Below are 25,242 nucleotides of genomic sequence, written 5' to 3'. Positions count from 1 at the left end.
CGCCATGGGGTCCAATGTGGCCCCTACATACGCTAACATCTATATGGCAGTCCTGGAGGAGGAGGTCGTATATACATCTACGCATTGGAGACATGTTCGGAGCTGGCTGAGGTATATAGACGATATTTTTTTGATTTGGGATGGGACCGTTGATGAATTACAGTCATTTCTTACTGAATTGAACAATGTACATGAGGACCTGGGGTTCACCATGGTCTGGTCACATGAGCAGATTCAGTTTTTGGACACAAACATCAGTATCAGAAACGGGGGCTTGGAGTCAGATCTTTATGTTAAGCCTACAGATAAAAACAATATACTGCATTATCAGTCTAATCACCCTAAACGTATGGTAGATTCGCTCCCGTGCGAGTCCGTCGGATAGTGGCTAATGAAGAATTGGTTGATGGTAGATTAGATGATATGTGTAAAAAATTTATTGAGCGAGGCTATCCGGAGGAATTGGTGGATGCCCACTGCGAGAGAGCCAGACAGACTGATAGAAGTACGCTATTCACACGTAAACATAGAACAGATTCCAGGCGTATTCCATTTGTCTCTACGTATGGGCCATTAAGTCTGCGTATTGGCTCCATACTTAGAAGACATTGGAATATTTTGAATAAAGGTTGTCCTAAAGTGGTAGAATTTAATTCCCCGCCTATCATGTCCTACAAACGCACTCGGAACATTAGGGACAGACTGGTGAAATCGGATATAGGTGTCACAAAGGGCCCCATACAATCCACACTGAGGGCTGTGAAAAATGGTTGTTTCCCATGCTTAAATTGCTCATGCTGCAATGGTCTCCTGAAGAGGGGTAGCTTCTGTCATCCACACACGGCAGCGGAATATAAAATAAGACAGAGATTTACGTGCAGATCCAGTTATGTGGTCTATATTATAGTTTGTCCGTGTGGACTGTACTATGTGGGGGAGACGACACAGGAGGTTAGAGTGCGGATACAACAGCACAAGAGTACCATCAGAACACAGAAACTGGAGCTACCCATACCACGACATTTTGTAGATGCAAGACATTCAGTGAGTCAGTTGAGATTTCGGGTTATTGATCATGTACCACCTCTAATTAGGGGGGGAAACAGGGAATTGAGATTAAAAAAGTTGGAACTGAAATGGATTTTTATGCTCGATACATTGAGTCCCAAGGGTCTCAATATGGAGTATAAGGTCCTACCAGGTATGTGAGGGTCCTCGTCTGTATTTTACTGATTTGGTTTTATGGGGGATATGTCTATTTATATGTTCTTTTTTAAGATGTTTTTATCATGTTTTTCTAGATCCTCTGGATGTGTGCACTCTACGGCTCCCTTTGAGACAGTGATGGGTCAACGGCAATGAAGGAGGCTTGATAGCAATACCTTTGTATTTCATTTATTTTTTTATTTTTATTATTTTTTTATTTTTATATTTTTCCTTTTTTTGGATTAATGGAATATTTTTGATATTTTTTTATTTTTGTTTTATTCGTCTGTTGGTGCACAGGACAGTTGTCGGTGGAGACGGTCTATATGTACAGTCAAGTGAGAGAGATATATATATATTGGAGGATGGATTTGTTCCGAATATGTCACAAACTATGGTGATGCCTGGACTGTATGGTAACCGGACAGACGTTCTGTACTGACATCTACAGGAGATCTGGACCATGTCTACAGTATTGCCAGTGCTCCATGGACAGACCTATATGATGATATAACGATGGGGCTTCATGGCTGCATAGGTGGAGTATCGTCCGATTATGTCGACCGATCAGGCGACCTTTGATGCGGTGTGTATACAGCTATATTTCTGCTATGCCATAATGGGAAGTCCTTAGAACTGTGATGACTGAAGAAGGCCCGGAAGGGATCGATGTTCGGTTCAGGACTAAGATGTGTTCTCTCCTACTTCGATGGAGCAGTAGATGTGGTATACTATAAGCAATGTAAGACCGCTTAAGTGGACGCCACCTATATGACCAGCAGTGAATGTCGGACAATGCAGTATAAGAAGCCCGTACATGATAGGTCTGCAAGAACTGTGGTGAAACTGACCTGTGACACCTGTACGCTTCCAAGAAATCTCCTATACACACTGGACTGTGATGTATTGCACTGACGAATGAATTGGACTGCTATGATTACAATATTAGTATTCTTTTCAGAAGATTTTGAATCTACTTTATTTTTTTCATTAATTTTGGACTTCAATCATGTATTTTGTCTATGTTTTTCTTTTTCTTTTACTTTTTTTGGTATTGCTCCCGCCTCCTCCTTTGCCGTGTGTTAGCATTCTGGTTGCCATGACGGCGGTCACATGACCGCCGCCGTGTCAGCTGAGTGTTAGATGATTGGTTGGATCTTGCGCTTGCGCACTGACATCGGGAAGACGCCGATGTGGTGGCGCGAATGTCTCGTACCGAGCCGGGAGGACGCAGTATCTGGTAATGGACTACAACCCTATCTATAGGTTATGTGATATTTGCCTCACTATGTTGGTGTATAGAGGGTTAATAAAGATTTAAGGGGTGGACATCTGGTAATTGTGCATACCATTATGATTGGTTACTTATGATATATATACTCTGATGTAGACCATGTTATGTCAGCTTGAGGAAGACCATGTAGGTCGAAACGTTGCTGTATTGTATGTACCATGAGGTAATAAATAGCACTTTTTTTGCATTTTGAATCCGCCTTGAAGCTGTTACTTTTTTCTCTTTTTATTGCTTCGTTAAAGTCCATGAAAAAATGTCTGTCTAGGACCACATTGTGAAAAAATTTTCTTTACAATCTAAGCAGCTGTTTTTTCATAGACTTTAATGTACCACATTATAGGTAGGAAAAACTGCAGTATTTTTTACTTATTTTAAATCCATAATTTGTTTTTATTTTACTGTGTGTAAACCTAGCCTTACAGATTAGACTACTTGCTGTCTATTGCAGCCATACATACCATCAGACAGATCAATAGTAAGCCTATCCATATGCTTCCTATTCACTTGAACAGGAGCTAAGCTGCAGTAACATGTCACCACCTCTATATAATAAAGCCAACTATTTCTGGCCCATTCACTGTGTATTGTGGGGGTCAGACAGGTCAGAGGGGGCATCAGGCATTTATTAATTAATCATATTAACCTAGAAAACCCCTTTTAATTACCCAGTTACACAAATTTCTCATATTTACATATATTGTAAAATGAATAATGTGCTTTTTTCTGTGGTGAGTGTATTTTCTTTTCGTGTATGTGCTCACTTTATAATGCTATAATTGTAATTTAGTTAGCAGCATGCAGTATATCAAGGGACTAAAGTGACATAACCTTTATTGGTGAACATTCATTATTATTCTTGACAATTATGTTTATGTCATTGTTAAAGTCAAGGTCAGGACTAAATAAATAACTTTTTACCCACATCTGTAAAAAAAAGTTTTCTATCCATTTAACTTTTCTGAATACTGCATTTAAATGAATACTTAGATGCAGTCTGCCTTTTGTATTTTGTGGTAATTGTATATCCTCAGAGGCTTTTGTTGTTAGCTAATGAGTGCTATGAAAAAAAAAAACATTGTACTGACTGCATCCTACCTTTTCCATACATAATAGAAGGAAATAGAAATTGTGTATTTTTTACTATTAGTACATTTATTATTTTCAGAGTACAGGATTCTATATGTTCCACTGCAAAGAAGACAGTAAGCAACATCATCTACCCCTCAAGGGTACGTCCAAACATGGTGCACTTGCATTCACAACATTTGCAATAGCGGCAAATTGAATGATATTAAAAAAAAAGGTAATACAAAGACTGTAGAAAAAAATAACACAACATCAACACAGAAATCAGGCTGTGGTGTAGATTTAAAATCTACAGTATTGTGCAAAGCAGTAAATATATTTATACTACCATTATTAACCATACTATCTGCAATATTAGTCCCAGTAAATACATTTTTCCTCCAGATTTTGTACTATGATGATAAGGGATGGGGAACCTTTGGCCCTCCAGCTCTCCAATAAAACTACAATGCACAATGTCTGGAGAGCCAAAGCCAAAACAACACGGACTTGAATGTCATTACAACTGTGGCTGTCCTGTGTTTTTATTGTAGGTGCGTATATGTGGTTTTTGTTTTATTTTAACCCTTTTAAGTCAGCAATCTGTACATATACGTTCCTATTGCACATACCCCATGCATTAGGAACGTATATATACGTTCCTGCAGTGAAGGGGCTTTAAATGTGAGTCCCACACACATCAGTGTCAGCGGCACCAGAGGTAATGACAGGCAGCCATGGTCATGAAGTTGCCTGTCATTAGTCCTTAAATGCTGTGATGCATAGCGATAACAGCGTTTAAGGAAGTCAGTGACAGGATAAGCACCTGTTACTGACTGATTGACATGTCAATCCTTTGGGCAGATGGTGGAATTTGCCGGCGAATATTGAGTCTATGGGACGACGGAACTTCAAGAGAAAGGCGCATGGCGGAGCCCGCTTTAAGTCTCCGCACATACAGTATTTCGTAGTGTGCCCAAACCCTGCATCACAGCATACTGCATGCTTTTGTGTTTTTTTGGCATTTTATAGTTTAGGATGAGCAAAGAAAACTTTTGCATCATTTTAAAAGTTCATTAAAAACTCTCTGGAGTGACAACCTGCTTAGCCAATCAGTGACTGACTGAGATGGGACAGTGCCGCAGCCAATGATTAGCTTAGGCAGACACACAGAAGAGGACACTGGGGAGGGCAGACTTGTGAGTTGCGCACCAAAACCGCACTAAAACAGCTAAACAATTGTTTTTGTTGTTTTAGTGTAATTCATTAAAGTTCAGTTTGCAAGTTTTGAAAAATCCAGTTTGCCAGGTTCGCAAATTTTTTACTTAAAATTAGCGAACCTGGCAAACTGGATTTTTCCAAACTTCGCTCATCTCTAATTAAAGTCTATGGAAGAGCTCAAAATATGAATATAAATATATTTTACCCTCTGTATTTTGAAAGGGTGTGTTCGGGGGAGTGCTAGGAAAAAGTTGCTTCTGTGGGATGATGCCACATCACTGAAGGATGAGCATGAACGATGGCCCCCAACTGGGCAATGGTATCTAATCTAGAATAAATGTAGAAGGGAGGGAGGGAGGTCAGACATGCCACATCAGCACTGAACAGAAACATATGACTAGTAGCTTGTTACTGATTTAAAAAAAGAAGATATTCAATGATACTATTTTCCAGAATAAAAAATCTTCTGACTGGGACCGGCATTACTTACTCTTCTTTACTGTTCAGTTTGCAAGTCTTTGATTGAGGCTATGTTCACACTACATATACCTATATATGATCCAATGGGTGTATACCCCAGGGTCCTTATGCACACTGCAATGCCAAAACCAAAAAAGGGAAAGAAGGGGGGGAAAAACAAACCCACCCCGCTAACCAACCATGCAGGACCAAAAATCACAAAGTTTTATATAATCATATATCTTTATTTGTATGTATGAAAAGTATATTACAAAACAAGATTAAAATATTTTTTACATAATGGAGGAACTGACACATGAACAGAACCCCAGAACAATGGTGGTGGTAAATAATATAGAGCAATATATGTACAAAATACAGAAATAGTAAATGAATTTACACAAACGGAGCACTGGGCATTGGGCATGTAATAGACTAAGTTTCAAGCATAGTGCTTAATAAAGTGCATACAAAATACTACCCATACGTCCTTAATGCAACGACCACCATACCTATGCGTTTATTTTTAAAAATAAATAAATAATTAAAAAAAACGCATAGGGTCCCCCCTATTTTTATAACCAGCCGGGTTAAAAACTAAACGACAGCAGCCTGGTAAGACCAGGGTGGGAAGAGCCATTGGTTTAGGCCCTCCCCAGCCTAAATCTTACCAGCCTGCTGCCGCCCGCTCCAGGAGCGCCAATTTTGACGCTCCGGGACCACTGGCACCCGGCTCTTCCCAGTACCCCTGGTGGCATTGGGTACTGGGGTAATAATAGGGGGTTAGTGTTAGCCATTTTATACCGGCTAACACTAGGCCCCAACTTAGTAATGGATTCCGTCTATTAGACGGCTTCCACTACTAAGTCTATAAAGTAAAGAAATAAATACAAGACACAAGTTAAAAAAATTTTTATTCAAATAAATACACCCCCACACCCCTCATTGACCATTTTATTAAAAAAAAAAAACATTAAAAAAACGCTGGTCATCGACGTAGTCCACGCAATCCGACGTAATCCACAGGATACCGATATCTGAAAAACAAAAAGGGAGAAACACACAAAAAACACACAAACAGGAGCACAACACCCATCATTGTGAGCGGTGTTGTGCACCTTACAGTATGCAGCATCTTTACAGATCGCTGCTTACAGTCTGGCCCCCAAGGGGTTAAGGGAGGATGTATTGCATCCCCCTTAACCCCTTGGGGGCCAGACTGATGTCAGACTGCACCCATCCCAGCAAGGAAGGGGTTAACTGCCCCCCCCTTCCTTGCTGGGAGGGGTGCAGTGCTGGGGAGGGGGTGGGGAGAGCTCTATACTCACCCCGATGTGTCCTCTTCGCTGGTCCGCAGCACAATGAAGTGACTGTACTGCGGACCGGCTCATTATATGTGCGCTCAGCCGATCAGCCAATCAGCTGAGCGCACATATAATTCTAAATGTTTCTTCTAATAATGCTATTGTGATAACATAATTAGAAGAAACATTTGATGTTTTCATTAAAGTAAAGTGATGATTAGTACAGAATGCTCTATTGCCGGCAATATGAATTAACGGCTTATGGAGCTTCCTGTACTAATTAATATTTAATTAATAAAACACATTTTCGATGAAATAAATTCAGTTTCGTTGGTCAATAATTTAATTCTAACAAATCCATCATTGTGCAATTAAATATACTGTCAAAAAATAAATATATATATAAATATACATTTATTTATATATCTATTTATTTTAACAGTATATTTAATTGCTAAATGATGGATTCGTTTAAATTTAATTAGTGAACAACGAAAGGCACTTTATTACAACGAAAATGTGTTTTATTATTTTAATAGATTAACCATGAGAGACATCGGCATTACTGCAGAGGATCGCAAACCCCGGTAATAGCAATTCATGTAAACTGTGTTCCCTGCTTTCCCAGATGCATCCAGAGGTGTTTGCATCACTTTCTTAAGATTTTATTTGTTATTTTTAGTTGAACCAGATTTCCAAGTAAATGACCGTATGTTTTGAGCCGCATGTCTATTTTTTCCCACGGCCGGAGTTTCATCCGCACATTTACAGCCGCATAAAAAATACAGCCGCACAGTTACATAGTGTGAACCTAGCCTAAAGACGTATAGTGTGTTCCTCTTTCAGAAGGCCTTTAGTATATGCAGGTTTCTATGTAATGAACTACTGTATACTATGTGAGTATTGAGCTGTTATTTGTCTTATTGTATTCATGAATGTCATATTATGCTAAATAGTATTTAATATTTGTACTTATATCTTCTCATATAGCCTATATATATAATTTAAATTCATTCTTATGTATAGTGGATGTTATATTCTTTATCCTTTGACTATTGCTTGAGATGAACCTGACTGAAATCATTGCCTGCCTTTTTATGGCTCTGAAAGGTCTGACTGCTTTCCTGCTTCTTCATGTCACGGTTAACAGCAGGGAGGGTTTTGAATGTATATATAGCAGATCTGATGGTGGGCAGGTAATGCATGAGTCTTTTTTTTATTGTGAAAAATTTTTCAATATCACAATTAGTAATGACCGAACTTGCCAAACCAGAACACTCAGCATTTGACTCCTGGCGGCTGCCAGGACTGTACAGTGTCAGAACAGTAGCGCAAAAATTTAAACTGTATTAGATGCCAGGAGTTCATCTTTCCGGATCGTAGCACATTTTCTGTGCACAAACCGTAATCACAGAACATGTGAATACCCCTTTGGTTAGCAAGGTATGGTCTGAATAGGCCAACTGCTTAACAAACCACATCCAAAAATGGGATAATGACATATAATTGCTTCAGTCAGCATGGGATCATGTCTTAGCAGCTCATAGCCTGACGGTCAGAAGTGCCTGCTTTCTATGAGTGTAAATTGTGGAGCAGGAAGGTGACAAGGACATGATGGGTGTCAGTCATCCAAAGATCCAGGCTTCAGCTTGCTTTGCCTTTGGTAGGCTATATTATCCATGGAGGCTTAGAGAAGGCTGCCTGCATGCTGCCTGCCATGACAACAAATTGCAGTTTCTATACAGTTAAATAGCTAGTATTGGACAGATCCCAACTGGAGGTCATTAGTGTTGGGTGTAGGCTGCAGATAGTAGCTGGTACTTGCTGTTTATGGAGCCTGCTCACCTCAGAACCTGCTTCATACTTTCCCACCCAACTCATGAAGTAACTGTATGCCATGTGTTGGTAAAGGGTTAAATGTAACAGGTTTTGAAGGCTTTTCAGCATGCATTTATTTTGGTAATTTTGATATAGTTTTATTTTGCATATGTGTTTTTCCTTCAAATCCTCCAGAAATACCTATCGGAAAATAAAACATTTTGTCCACACTAGTTGGTGCACTTTATATTTCACTAACATCTTTAGGCTTTAGGTTCACACAATGTATAAATTTTATTAACAAAGACCATTGTTTGAACGACCGTTGTTATTAAAATGGGACAACGTTTGTAGCGTGTTTACACACTGTATACACTATAGCCATTGTTCACTGCGGACACAGAAAATATCTGAAATGTCTATTTACTACAGCTACATTTCAGTAAACAGCAGCCATAGAAAATGGTCTGTGCACACAGTGTTATGTGCGGCTGTGGTCCATGGTTAATTGGACTGTGGACAAGCAGAAGGTGCTGGAATCAAAATTGTAAAAAGATAATGTTCCTAGGACCAATACTGCAGCATTGGCCATAGGATTATGCAACATGCCGGTCTGTCCCTGTGCTGTAATACGACAGCCGCTTTATTTCAGCCGTTTTATATATGGACAGAAAAAAGACACTTAGTACATTTATCTATTTCAGCCTATTATTCTGCAGTGGTGTCACTAATTCAGATGACATACATTGCAGACATTACAGCAGTTTGTGTTAAATGCCACCCAAAAAAGATGTACTATTAGGCTATGTTCACACGTCTTTTGAGCTTCGTTTAAAATGACGTTTATTATTTTGAGTCTAAAATAACGGACGTCATTCAGCTTTCTAGCCTTACCTTAGTACAATGACGGCTGTTGGTACATTATTCCAGTTTGGGTTACTAATTGGCGTTTGGATGCGGCTTAATTGAAAAGTCCATTGAATTTTATAGTAAAAACAGAGAAAGTGCGGTGACAAAAGAAAAACTGTGTATGAACAACTAATAAAAAACATCTGTTTTTTGCAAAAGACGTCTGAAAATATTGATCATGTTCATTATTTTGATGTCCACTGTAAAAATGTCCGTTATTCAATACATTGTGCGCACTGGACGTCCATTTTCCTATTGACTGCAATGCATTGCATTGTATTCAGTTGAATCGTGGTAAAAACGGATGTTATTTTAATTAACAAAATCGGTCGCCTTTTCTCTATTTTTGACGTTGTGTGACCATAGCCTTACTGGTTTATAAGACCAAAATGGGAAAAAATAAGATTTTCTGTGCCAATTTAAGGGGAGTTCAGGACTAAGCAGCCTTCTAACATGCTGACATTTTATAATGACATTTTATTTTATCATTACATCACTTGAAGGGGTTGTCTGACTAACAATTTTTAAGAAACTGCCCAGTGATTGATGTCATGGTAAAATAATAAAAAAAAAGTATGTATACAGTAGTCACTTAACACTTAGTCCTTTTCCAATGATGCTGCTTTGGTCCTCCCTGCCAAGTTTGTTTATATTGTTATAGTGGTGACAATCCTATGTGCCCATGTCATCACTAGCCTCAGTGATATACGACACAAGGCATTTCAAACCCTGTTACTCAACACCTGCAATTGTGCTAAAAATCTGCATGTAATCATCAGGAAAAAAAAAATTCCCATGTGATTTTACTGATACACCACAGAGCAAGGCTATGTAGAAACACACATATTGGAGCGTCAAAAAACATCAAATTTCACAGGTATATAAAGTAAAAAAAAAAAAATTCAGATGTTTGGGCAGTTTTTGGAATTTGGAATATTTTTGAGCACTTTTTCCTTTTTTTTAAGTTCGTATCCCATCTCGGCATGTCAGTGATTGCTTCATTGAGACGAATAAAAAAAAATTCAAAAATACATTTTGTGCACATAGGCTTAGAATTAAGTAAACAATAAAATAAATAAAAAGGAATGGTACGCTCCTAATTGCTGCTTAATCCCAGTATTGCATACAGAGTTGTTCACAAAAAATGTTCAGTCCTCTGTTACAGCTATATGAAGCAAGCACAGTTTTTAATATTACTATGAGAAAAGAGTGATTAACCACAATGGTCTAAGTTTCTCATTGAGGAAATGCAATAATATAGCAGCTCTTATACCATCAGATAGAGGGTAGGTTACATCTGCATAGTCACAGGCAAAATAAAATGGGAAGACAGAAACACAGCAGCCTTCAGGTAAGTTAATTAATCTTGAATTGTTTTAGCAACACACCACTGATTTTCATTTCATGAAACTCTTTGCATCTTCTGAATAGACAAAAGGAGTCTAAAATGTTTGATTAAGGTTTAGTGATTGTCACCAATTTACTCTATGTATTTTATAATTAAGATACAAGAAGTTCTAATAAAATGGGGACATTCTTTAGGATTGAAGATAACAAGCTCATTCTGCATAGACCCTGAGGTCATTGAGAAAGCAATTAAATGCTCTCCAGGGTACATTATAAAGAGAGAGGTTTGATGGGTGAATGGCCTTTTCATATTCCCCTAATCCTTATATTCTCTTTATTTTTGTATATTTTTTTTTATTTAGAAGGAAAATAAAACTGATGTAATACATTGTGGATTATAATACATTTTACTAGCTTTTACAAGCCTATTATTTGCATCATATACACCAAACAGTAATATCAATTATGTTCTTGCTCCAGAGAGCATCAAGATCATTTCCAGCATGTTATTTTACCTGTATATCACATGAAATGAGCCTTTTAAAATAGCATCTATAATGACTTTGTAATGGAATGTTGAATGAGAATGTGCAGAAACCAGTTACATGACCATGGCTGCAGTTTAAATACAAATAATTTTAATTATAGAAAGAGGAGACAAATAGAAAAAATACATTTCTAGTACTGCACCTACTATTGTACGGATATAAGGATGAGATTTGCAATGTACTACATCTTTTCATTATAGTTATCATAAAACTGTATAATTTGCTAATGTTGTTGAACTTTCAGCCTCCCCAAACCCCCCCCCCCCCCCATGAAAATGGTTTTAAGAAATGTAATATTTTCATTTATGGAAGTGATCTGTAATAAACTAACAATTATTTAAAAATATGATTGGGGTGCCAGAATTTGAGGAGAATATGTTATTTCAATTATGAGTTTCTTTAAAACATAAAATATTCTAAGCACATACAAACTGATTACAAACTGTAAAGTAGAAACTAAAGCTAAAGTAGAAAAAGGTGACACATATACAGTCTCTTTTTTCACATGTCATAGTTATGTAATGTTTTTCGTGACTCAACCCTAATTTGACTTTTGGAGATAAGGAGTCAACCACTCCCTGTTGATTCATGAGCCTGAAACAGTGCTCTCTTAGTCACCAGGGGCAATAGCCTATTTGGATGTCAACAATCTGTATAGTCACAATTTCAAAAAGTCTTTTTTTTTCTTTTATTATTTCAATCTTTTCAAACTTTTAGGTCACAGTCATATGTCATACAATATTTTTTAAGTTGAAAATATTTTGGCCATATTTTGATCATTACAGCCATAAATAATGATCATGGTCATTATTTACAGCCAAAATTATTAAAATACAGTCATATTTTGCCTACAAATAAAAAACATTGTGCGAACATAGCCTAAGAAAGATTTAGCAGACTTAGGGTGGTATTACACGGGCCGAGCAGGGCCCGATAATACCTGTAAACGAGCAGCGATCTGCTAGATCGTTGCTCGTTTACTGGACCTATTACACGGCCCGATAATCGTTTGACAAGAGCTGCAAGGACATCGTTACCGATGTCCTTGGAGGCCTTGCTAAACTGGCATACATTACCCATCCACGTTCCAGGGCTGCTCCTGCGTCTGCTTCTCCCGGGGGTCCCGCGCGCTCTCTAGCGTCACAGCAGCCTGTCAGCTGGTAGGCCGCTCAGCCAATCACAGGCCGGGACCGCCGCGGCCTGTGATTGGCTGAGCGGCCTATCAGCTGACAGGCCTCTGTGACGCTAGAGCGCGTGCGGGACGCAGGGAGAAGCGGACGGCAGGAGCAGCCCTGGAACGTGGATGGGTAATGTATATCGTTAGTCGCCGGCCACGCACCGCTATTACACGCAGCGGTGCGCGGTCGGCGCCCGACGAAAATAGGTTCTAACCTATATCAACGATCAGCCGATGATCGTTGTCATCGGCTGATCGTTGCATTTATTACACGGAGCGATAATCGGCCGAATCGGGCCAATTCGGCCGATTATCGTTCCGTGTAATACCACCCTAACTCTGTGTAAAAGTATAAATTATTTGAATATATTTTTATTAAAAAGTAAAAAACTATTTCACATTTTCACTAGTTACTAATGTCTAATTCTGTATTACATGGGCCAAATTATGGGGGGGGGGTAATATATATATATATATATATATATATATATATATATATATATATATTTCCCTTCAAATAATAATGGTAGGATTTTATATTCTGCAAGAACCCTAGAACAAGAAAAACATACATAAAGAATTGGTTTGATGCTTATTCCACACAGCAAATATGAATACAATTAGAATAATGAACAGATATCATGTAGTATTGTTTAGACGCTGAAATAGATTTCTAGTTAATATATTGCAAAAGTGTAAGAGTTCCTGACAGTAGTCTAATATGCACTGGCAATATTTATTTTACAATAGAAAATATGCATGTTTACTTTCTATAAAAAAACATCAACTGTGAAAATATTCTGTTTTAAAAAGAATTAGAATCTATGTGGTAGATTTATTGTATGCTCAGTTCAAACAATGGCTTTCAATAAATTAGCCGCCTTTGTCACATATCAGAAAATGACTATAAAAGTATGTTATTCTGATGGAAAAAAACAGCCAAAACATCTTAGCACATTTATTCAGAGTTTTTGAAAGTCATCAGCAATAGTATGATTCCATTAGATTTCAAGAACAGCTATAATTTGGGGTCTTATACAAAACTCAGAAATTAACATAAAAGTCTTGGTTGGAAAAAAAATGTATCAATTATTTTAAACACTGTGAAGCAATAAATAAAAAAAAAGCTTCTTAAGTAGGTCATCATGATGTCGTGTGGCATGTCAAATGTCATTTTCCCCTATTAGACTGAAGAATTCTTAAAGTTACAATACAGGTACATTTTTATTGCATTTAAAAGCTGCAATTAAGACTATGCTTTGTTCAACTCTTCATAAGAAAGACTTTTCTAATGCATTGTAAATTACTATTAATGTAATCCATGATTAACACTTAGGGCAGCCCAAATGTGTTCGCTCATTGTGTCCCAGTAAATTAAGGCAAATTATGTGTGATTTCTTTTTGTTGTTATTTTTTGTATGGGGTCTTGATGTTCAAGTTCAACAACTCTGACAACGCACCCGCAGGCCCCCGACCCCATATCAAAATGGGCTAAAACTAGAAAAGAGTAGCCTTTTGTGCAGTCTGCCATTTGCCACAACACATCACTTCACAAATAAATGTATATTACTTTCTTTCACATTATTAAATTGTATCTGTCATTCGCCTTCTAGGATATCTACATGAATACATTTCAAATTTTAACTCCCTGAGAGATTTTTGATTTTAGACTTCATTGAAATATGTAACATAGATTTTGTCAAAAAGTACTGTAAAATTCAAACTCTTCCTATTCATTTCAATCAGTTTGATAACAATCCAAAGGTTTTTTTTTCTTCCAGTATAACTCTCAAGAGTTTCCAATGTTTAAAGTTGAAATGGATGAACATATTACCACAACTCAAATGGAAAATAGAAGGTAAGTGAATAAAAGGTGTCCTGCTTTATTCGTCCTCTGATTTATGTAAAATAATTTTATCCCCCTTTAAATTCAATGCTATGTAAAGCTCATATTATTTATATGAATCAATTGCTCAAATGCATACATTTTACAGATGGATGAGATGGTTGCACACTAAGAAAGATCAGATGTTAGTCCAATCACTAATTTGTGTAATCTACTGGACAATTATAGGAGTGTGTTTTCATCAGCAGAAAATGTTCAAGAAATTCTGACATTTGAAAGGTCATGTAAAGGATTTGTAACAGAATTCAATTTGTTTTTCACATTATTAAAGTCTGTCTCCAATTTTGTTCTAAGGTCTGTTTCTAACAATACAATATGTATTTAAATTTCCATTGATAGTGAAATAGTTTTCTTTATCATGTAATATATCGATATACAGTATGTTATGGCATTATCAAGCTTCATAATGAATTAGTAAGATGTTCAACACTAAAATTTCAACCTTTATAAAGAGCTTAGTGTTGACAAAATATGAATTTTTACTGGTCTTATTCTCCAATTTCTTCCTGTTTTACATAGTAAAAATGAAATTTCATTTTATGTTATGTTTCATTTTATGTAATTGCATTTTAGTTGTACAACATCTCTATTCATATATACTTTAAACCTAAATTCCTAGACAAGACAAGCAATTTCTTTAGAACGTATATGTAAAATTATTTTTCATAAAATATAGTAGGATACCCATTCTTGCAATTATCATTACAAGAATATAATATTTATCATGCCGTGATGTTTAGATATATTTTGTACATGTATATAATGTATAATTTGTATTTATTAAAATTTATTGTATAATTTCTATAAATAAAAATGTTAATTAAAATAAGGAAGGTCATCTTTCATGTACGCCAAAATACATTATAATTTGTAATATCTAAATGATTAAAATGACATTTTATTGACTTATGATGGGGCCAATCACAATTTTAAATATTACATTATTTCAGAATAAATACTTTGATGCAATGTAAACATACACATATATAAAATGGTTTTGAAATACAGCATTAAGGGCCTATCAAAAAAAGAAAGAATTCATGAGTTTTGACATTTCATTTTTAACATTAGCATGCTTAAAGATTTATAAAGATTTATACTCTGAAATAAGATCATGAAAGAAGAAACCTAGGGGGAGATTTATCAAAGGGATGTAAAGTAGAACTGGCTCAGTTGCCCTTAGCAGCCTATCAGATTCCACTTTTCATTCTCTACAGATTCTGTGAAAAATGAAAGGTACAATCTGATTGATTGCTAGGGATAAACAAAATATAGTACACTATCCTATCTCTATCTATCTATCGATCTATCTATCTATCTATCTATCTATCTATCTTTATTTATTTTTGGGTGGGATGGGGGTGGAACAAGACCAAGAAGCTGCTGTGTTTTACACAGTTATGTGGCATATCCAACTGGTGTTCTCTGGTTTAAAACCACTTTAAAGAGCTTTCTCTAAAACCAACTATGGTCATAGATAGAAGTATTGTAACTAAATATGAATGTAAAGATATGTTTTGATATTCTGAGAGAGAAAGGGTACAAAAAAATTCACATACTTGAAAATATACAATATACTGCAAAGAAATGTATGAAAAAAAGGAATAGCTGACTAAGAGAAAAACATGTCACTGTATATGTTGTAGTCTATTTTTATGGAAAGCGTGTTAAATGATTTAAAACAAAACTTAAGGCTTCTCTTTGAAAATTAATAAGAAAAGAGAATGAATTAACCATTAGCACAATGCGATAAGAAAGGGTGGCACAGTATATCAACAAGCCTCTCTTTTCCCTTTGAATGTCAGACTATTTGTTAGTCTGGGAAATAAAATATGACATGTTGCAGGAATCAAACAAGACATTTTGGGGGACATTTATGAAGACAAATTAGGTCTTAAATTAGGCCCCAACTCAATTGCCTAGCCATATTCACTTAGAGGCACATGCCTCTTAGTGAATTTGGCCTGACCTGCGCCTACTGTACGTCAGGTGCAGAAAACTATGCAAAAGAACACTGCAGAGACACCATTACATGTCTTGACGTCAGTGAACTAGCCAGACCTTCCCTCCGGGAAGGAACAACCAAGCCAAAAGCGTTCTCCAGTCAAGGAAACCACCTCAGCAAGGTATCCATCCACAGACAGCTGTTTCAGGTTTTTTTTGCCCCTCATCAGTGTGGAGTAGGTTTCTGGCTAGTGGGAGCAATGACTAGTAAGTGCATGCAAAAGGACGCTGGTTGGCCTCAGGGAGATCAACCGAAACACCACAGAGACACCATCACGTGTCTCAACGTCAGTGTATTCTAGAACATTGCCCCCTGGGAAATCAAATATGCAAAAGAACACTGCAGAGACACTATCACATGTCTCAACGTCAGTGAACTAGCCAGACCTTCCCTCCAGGAAGAAACAACCAAGCCAAAGGCGTTCTCCAGTCAAGGAAACCACCTCAGCAAGGTATCCATCCACATACAGCTGTTTCGGGGGGTTTTGCCCCTCATCAGTGTGGAGTAGGTTTCTGGCTAGTGGGAGCAATGACTAGTAAGTGCATGCAAAAGGATGCTGGTTGACCTCAGGGAGATCAACCAAAACACCGCAGAGACACCATCATGTGTCTCAACATCAGTGTATTCTAGAACATTGCCCCCTGGGAAATGAAATATGCAAAAGAACACTGCAGAGACACCATCACATGTCTCGATGTCAGTGAACTCGCCAGACCTTCCCTTCCGGGAAGGAACAACCAAGCCAAAGGTGTTCTCCAGTCAAGGAAACCACCTCAGCAAGGTATCCATCCACAGACAGCTGTTTCGGGGGTTTTGCCCCTCATCAGTGTGGAGCAGGTTTCTGGCTAGTGGGAGCAATGACTAGTAAGTGCATGCAAAAGGACACTGGTTGACCTCAGGGAGATCAACCAAAACACAGACAGGGGGCCATGGCTCTTCTATACTTAACCCTGTGAAGCACCTGTGAGGTTACGCCAGATGGCCTGTTTTGAAACAGTGTCTGGCAGCAGAAAAAGAGTCATTTGCAATGACCTTTTAGAACAGGCCACCGGATGTAACTTGACAGATGGCTCACTGGGTTAACTGCTCCTAGGAGAGCTGTGAGCAGAAATAGATCACTGGCGTACGATTACTTATTGTACATCAGTGAGCAACCAATGTCCACAGCTCTCCTGAGTGAAGTTAACCCTGTTAATAAGGAGAAAGTATGCTAAAGTCTTAACACAGGCCAGTTTCTATAACTCTCTCTTCTGAGATCTGCCACAGAGGTTGAAGGGGGGCTGCACCTAGGTCTTAGTGATATTGATAGATCTTGCTGTTTCCCCCAGAGTAACTGCCTAATATTGTTGTCTGAGGCAATCTCAGGGACACCTAGGCAATTGGGAGTTGAGGTATTATGGTTCCATGGTGACTTTACTTGAACATCAAGAACAATGCGTTACAGTCTTTTATCTGTGGCGTACCTTCAAAATCCCTGCTGGCCAGAAATGGGTGGCTTAAGATTACACATCTTTGTATGAGCCAATCTCTCATGTATATAATGAATTAAACATACATCAACACACACATAAATATAAAACACAGGTTCTGTGCTAGGCCCAGCCTTAGGGAGTTAACTTCAGTATATTACAAGTCCCCTATCTTGCAATAACTGACTCGGACGAGGTTGAACCCTGGAACCGAACATATTTGTATAACAAAATATGTTATATATAAATACTAATAGCAATAAGTGCAAATATATCTCTCAAAAACACCACATATACCTCAAATGCAATAAAATATCAGGAGGTGAAGATAAATGTTCATAGATATAGTGCAATAGGCATAAAAATCAATAAATAGAAACATAACTTATAAAGTAGGTTTGGCTTCGGCATGATGGGAAACACTCTTTATAGTTTTTTTATAAGGCACTTGTAATCAGCATCCATTATGTTAAACACCTTTAAGAAAAACAGTCTGGTGACTGCTGTAGTAGTGATAAAAACAAAATAAGACACGTCACTGTAGGGCTATGTTCACACACTGTACATATTAAAAGAACGGCTGCTGTTTTCCATTAAAACAACTCCATTCTTTTCATAATGCAATGATTTGCATTGAAGTCAATGCAAACAACAGCCATTGTTTATACGTTTATTTCCGGCCATTGTCTATAGACTTCAATGTAATTTTTATATTTAAAACAACTGTCGTTGTTTATACGTAGTGGTATCATAGCTTTAATCTGTATAATCTGTAGAGTTTTAATTTCTAAAATTTTAGTTTTTTATAGATAGAGACCCTGTAGCAAATAGAAAGTAGTGCCCATTAGAGACTCTGCATAAAAAAGTCACCAAACTTTTTTTCAGGTATAAAAGATGCCAGTAGTGGTCGGTGTAGTAGTGTGTTTTTCACACACTAAACCGGAACAAAATTACCCCCCCCCCCCCAAAAAAAAAATAGTCTGTTTTAAACTTTTGAACTTGTGACACTGTATCATACTGGCGTAGCCTATAGTGTCTTTGCCCCACGTCTGCAATGCCACTTCTTTCTTCCTTCCCACCCTCATCATTAGAAACGCCCCCAGGCAGGATTTCTATTCATCACATGTCTAAACAATGCACATGTGCCATAGCGACACAGGTGCACTGTTTAGACAGGTGATGAATTGAAATCCTACGTGGGGACATGCCTAATGATGATGAGGGTGGGGACAAAGAAAGGAGACTTTAAACAGTTTTTGGCTAGGTTCACACAACCTCCAAAAAACAGCCGTTTTTGATCATTTACAAAACGTCAGTTTTTGCCTTTATTAACTGACAGCAATGGCAATGCATTGGAGTCAATGCGAGGACGGATGTCCAATGCACACAATGCATTGAAAAACGGCCGTTTTTACAGCGGTTAAAACGGCCATTTTTCAATGCGTTGTGTGCATTGGACGTCCGTCCTCCCATTGACTTCAATGCATTGCCATTGCTGTCAGTTAAATAGCGGCAAAAACAGACGTTTTTTAACGGCTATTGTTTGATGTTGTGTGAACCTAGCCTTTTTTTATCTGAAAAAAACTGTGACAAAGGCACAAAATTAGCTGCAAGCGCTTTGTATGATTTCAGCCTTACATTTATAACTGTGAACCTTGCATGCGTTTGGTTATTATATCCCAGTAAAGGAACATATTCCTATTTAAAAGGTAATAACTTTCCCTGTTAAATCAATTCCATGGTATTATTAACAGACTGAGTATATTATATGTTCTGCAATTCTAGCATTTATTGTAATAATTTAGAGACCTGACTGATAATTATGTTTACTGATTAATTAGATGCTTTAATTTACACCTAGATTAGTTTTTGCTTGGAAGTATGTAATCCTTGACTCATTAGAGCCCTTGTAGATTAAGGTTTTAAAAACATACTGTATACATTACTGCATAATTTGGATGTTTGGCCTGTTTCTATTTTACCGCTTTTCAGAATCACAGCTTGGAACATATAGTATGCTACGGCTAGGTTCACACTGCGTTTTTGCAGTCTGTTTTATGAAAAAATAACGAATTTGCATCCATTTAGATCTATTTTTCTATTGACTTTAAAGGGGTTGTCCGGCGATAAAAAATTATTCACAGAATAACACACATTACAAAGTTATACAACTTTGTAATGTATGTTATGTCTGTGAATGGCCCCCTTCCCCGTGTTTCCCCCCACCCACGCTAGACCCGGAAGTGTGGTGCATTATACTCACCGCATCTCGTGTCGTCCACGGTCTCCGATCGTTATGCTCAGCCAATCGCGGCTGAGCTTCGGATGACGCTGCAGAGGGCGGCCGGCACTCGGGAAGATCCGCCGGGCTCCCGAAGAAGACGTCACTGCTGAGGATCGGAGACCGTGGTCGGCACGTGACAGGTAATGTATAGCGCACCACACTTCCGGGTACACGGGTGGGGGTGGTGGGACACGGGGAAGGGGGCCATTCACAGACATAACATACATTACAAAGTTGTATAACTTTGTAATGTGTGTTATTCTGTGAATAATTTTTTATCGCCGGACAACCCCTTTAATTATAAAAAAGGATTTAAAAAAAGGGTAGAAACTCATCCGTTTGTTGAGTCTACACAAAATAATGACCACGTTTTTGTGTACGCTAAAAAAACTGATGCGTTTTGATCTGTTTTATATTATTATTATTATTTTATTCTAAAATGTAGTTTTCCACTTTGGGAACATAGCGGAGGAATGCGGATGTCTTGGTAAATAGTGGGAACGTAGCCTTATAATGCTCTAGAGTAGATTCTAGGTGCTCAACCTGTGGTAAGTTTAATCCAGGGGATATATGTCATGTCTTTATGACTGTTAGGCTATGTTCACACAACGTCAAAAATAGAGAAAAGGCGGACGCTTTTGCAATTTAAAATAATGTCAGTTTTTGCCGCAATTTAACTGGAAAGACGGCCGTCAAATGCACACAATGGGGGACATGTATGAAAAGGCATAAATGCCTTTTTTAGGTGCAGACGGGGCAAATCGGCGTAAAAATATTCGCAAACTGTATTTTTGTGAATATTTTTTTTGCATCTGCCCCATCTGTGCCACCTTCACCATTGGGGCGGAGAGGGGGTGTTACGGGGGGTGCGGCAGCATGCAGAGGGGGTGCGACCTCTGCGTGCGCCGCATTTATCATTTTTTCCGTGAAAAAATTATACTGAAACCTACGCCAGCTCTGAGCCGGCGTAGGTTTCAAAATTTTCGCACGGACTGGCTCCGTGTAATCGGGATTTATGTAGAGGCAATGTGCCTCTACATAAATCCTCTGAGCTACGGAGCTGCGGGGACATTTGTAAGCCCGACGTAAAAAACGCAGGACTTCATAAATGTCCCCCAATGTATTGAATAAAGGATGTTATTGCCATGGACGTCAAAATAATGATCATGACAATTATTTTTGGACGTCTTTTGCAAACAGTTTTTTATTAGTTGTTCACACAGTTTTTCTTTTGTCACTGTTCTTTCTCTGTTTTTACTATTAAATTCAATGGACTTTTCAATTAAGACACACCCAAAGTCTAATTAGTAAACCCAAACTAGAATAATGTACCAACAGCCGTCATTGCAGTAGACAGGGAAGGGAAGGATAGACAGCTAAATGACGTCCGTTATTTTAGACTCAAAATGACGGTCATCATTTTAAATAGAGCTGAAAAAACGTTGTGTGGACATACATTCACACAACGTATGTTGCTGCCTTCCAGCAGAGGGCTCCCTTCAAGCATAAGAGACACAAACAAGCTAACTCTAAGTTGTTTTATATTGATATATGTGAGCAAGTTTTGGAGCGTGCGTGATTTAAAGTGTGTTTTTGTCTCAAGTGTGGGATTTTAATATTCAGGGACTTTAGATTTTGTTGTTTGTTTTTATATATACTTTATATCTCCATAAAAATAAGCTCCATATTTGACAATGCAGTCCAATGTACATCTTGTGCAATGTCTGCACTCCTTGATCAACCAATCGAGGGTGAATACCATTGTGTGAGATTTTAGCATATTGCTGGTTTGGAAGCCCAGATCCTGGATCTAAATGAGCAGCTGCAAAGATTATATATATATATAGATACATTAGCAAACTAAAGAGGGGTCTGCTGCTCACTGAGCAAGCGCTCTAAGGGGTAGATGGGGGAGAGAGTGATAGCATGGAGATGCAGGAGGAAGAGGCAGCTAGTTGGGTCACAGTTAGAAAACGGGGTAGCGGGAAGAGTGTAAGAGAGGCTAGTCCTGATCTGGCATACCCCAACAAGTTTGTCAAATTAGCGGATGAGGGGAATGTTGATTCAGGGGTGGCATTGCTGCAGCAGGACACTGCCTCTGAAAGCCAGGGTGGTGTCTGCTCCAGTAAGGTGGGAAATAGGAGTGCAGGGCAGGCCAGGCAGGTACTGGTAGTGGGGGACAGACAGGGCAACCTGTCACAAAGACCGGCATCAACGAACATTGTGTTGCCTACCTGGTGCTCAGTTTGTCACATTGAGGATCGGGTTGACAGATTACTGGGAGGGGCTGGCGATGACCCAGCAGTCATGGTGCACATTGGCACCAATTATAAAGTTACAGGAAGGTGGAGGGTCCTTAAAATTGATTTCAGGGACTTAGGCAGGAAGCTTAAGACTAGGACCTCCAAGGTGATATTTTCCGAAATATTACCTGTACCACAAGCCACACCTGAGAGACAGAGGGAGATTAGGGAGGTAAATAAGTGGCTTAAGAGCTGGTGTAGGATAGAGGGATTTGGGGTCATGGAGAACTGGGCCACCTTCTCGGTCGCTTACTGGCTCTACAGTAGGGACGGGCTGCATCTTAATGGGGAGGGTGCAGACATGCTGGGGGAGAAGATGGCTAAGAGGTTGGAGGAGTGTTTAAACTAGGGACCAGGGGGGAGGGCAACTACAATATAGTAAGTGAAGACAGAGTAGATGGAGAGCTGGGCCTAGATTATGGAACTGGGGGTAGAGCAGCAGGAGGGGATAGAACAGTCACTAGTGATAAGAGGAAAGGAAATATGGACAATCATATTAAATGTATGTATACAAATGCTCGAAGCCTCACTAATAAAGCTGAGGAATTAGAACTCATAATGGTGGAAAAGAAATACAATATAGTGGGGATAAGCGAAACATGGCTGGATGACAGCTAGGACTGGGCCGTTAATATCCAGGGTTATAGTCTATTCAGAAATTGCCATAAAAATAAGAAAGGGGGAGGGTCTGCCTATATGTTATATTCTCCCTCATGCCCATTCTGCGGGAGGAAATGTGTGATGATAATGTGGAGCCTCTTTGGGTAGAAATTAGGGGAGGGACGAAGAATAATAAAATTCTCATAGGAGTGAGTTATAAATCTCCTAGTGGAAGAAGCGTATATCTCCTTATAAGACAAATAGATGCAGCAGCGAAGCAAAGTGAAGTCATTATTATGGGGGACTTTACCCAAATATAAACTGGAAAGCAGAAACCTGCAACTCCAGCAAAGAAAGCGGGTTTTTGGAAATAATAAAAGATTACCTTTTCCAACTAGTACAGGAACCAAGTATAGGGGGGGCACTCCTGGACCTCATCTTAACTTAAAATCCAGACAGAATATCAAAAATAGAGGTGGGTGGCCACCTAGGTAATAGTGAGCACAATAGGTTTTCAATTATCCTTCAATAAAATGCTTAGTAGAGGGGCTACAAAAACATTCCATTTCAGGAAGGCTAATTTCCTGAGAGGACCTTGGGAACACAGACTGGGACAATGCCTTCAGAAATAAATGTAAACAAGAGAAATAGGGCATATTAAAGGGCATCCTGGGTAAATCATGAGAATGACACATACCAAATGGGAATAAAAGTAGTAGAAATAGGAGAAATCCAATGTGGTTAACTTCAGCTGTAAGGGGTGCAATAAATGATAAGAAACAAGCATTCAGACTACTAAAAAAAAGAAGTAGTGGGGAACCATTGAGCAACTATAGACAGAAGAAAAGAATGTGTAAAAAAACAAATAAAAGAGGAAAAAATTGCAACAGAAAGAAGGAATGCCACAGAAAGTAAAACAAATCCCAAAATGTTCTTCACCTACACTATCGTTCAAAAGTTTGGGGTCACATTGAAATGTCCTTATTTTTGAAGGAAAAACACTGTTCTTTTCAATGAAGATAACTTTAAACTAGTCCTAACTTTAAACAAATACACTCTATACATTGCTAATGTGGTAAATGACTATTCTAGCTGCAAATGTTTGTTTTTTGGTGCAATATCTACATAGGTGTATAGAGGCCCATTTCCAGCAACTATCACTCTAATGGTACAATGTGTTTGCTCATTGGCTCAGAAGGCTAATTGATGATTAGAAAACCCTTGTGCAATCATGTTCACACATCTGAAAAGAGTCTAGCTCGTTACAGAAGCTACAAAACTGACCTTCCTTTGAGCAGATTGTGTTTCTGAAGCATCACATTTTTGGGGTCAATTAAACGCTCAAAATGGCCAGAAAAAGAGAACTTTCATCTGAAACTCGACAGTCTATTCTTGTTCTTAGAAATGAAGGCTATTCTATGCGAGAAATTGCTAAGAAATTTAAGATTTCCTACAATGGTGTGTACTCCTCCCTTCAGAGGACAGCACAAACAGGCTCTAACCAGAGTAGAAAAAGAAGTGGGAGGCCACGTTGCACAACTAAGCAAGAAGATAAGCACATTAGAGTCTCTAGTTTGAGAAACAGACGCCTCACAGGTCCCCAACTGGCATCTTCATTAAATAGTACCCGCAAAACACCAGTGTCAACATCTACAGTGAAGAGGCGGCTGCGGGATTTTGGGCTTCAGGGCAGAGTGGCAAAGAAAAAGCCATATCTGAGACTGGCCAATAAAAGAAAAAGATTAAGATGGGCAAAATAACACAGACATTGGACATAGGAAGACTGGAAAAAAGTGTTGTGGACGGATGAATGCAAGTTTGAGGTGTTTGGATCACAAACAAGAACATTTGTGAGACACAGAACAAATGAAAAGATGCTGGAAGAATGCCTGACGCTATCTGTTAAGCATGGTGGAGGTAATGTGATGGTCTGGAGTTGCTTTGGTGCTGGTAAGGTGGGAGATTTGTATAGGGTAAAAGGGATTCTGAATAAGGAAGGCTATCACTCAATTTTGCAACGCCATGCCATACCCAGTGGACAGCGCTTGATTGGAGCCAATTTCATCCTACAACAGGACAATGACCCTAAACACACCTCCAAATTGTGCAAGAACTATTTACAGCAGAAGCAGGCAGCTGGTATTCTATCGGTAATGGAGTGACCAGCGCAGTCACCAGATCTGAACTCTATTGAGCTGTTGTGGGAGCAGCTTGACCGTATGGTACTCCAGAAGTGCCCATCCAACCAATCCAACTTGTGGGAGCTGCTTCTAGAAGCGTGGGGTGCAATTTCTCCAGCTTACCTCAACAGATTAATAGCTAGAATG

Source organism: Dendropsophus ebraccatus, chromosome 1, assembly GCF_027789765.1.
Source record: "Dendropsophus ebraccatus isolate aDenEbr1 chromosome 1, aDenEbr1.pat, whole genome shotgun sequence".
In the NCBI taxonomy this organism is placed as follows: Eukaryota; Metazoa; Chordata; class Amphibia; order Anura; family Hylidae; genus Dendropsophus; species Dendropsophus ebraccatus.
This window is presented reverse-complemented; position numbering follows the sequence as displayed.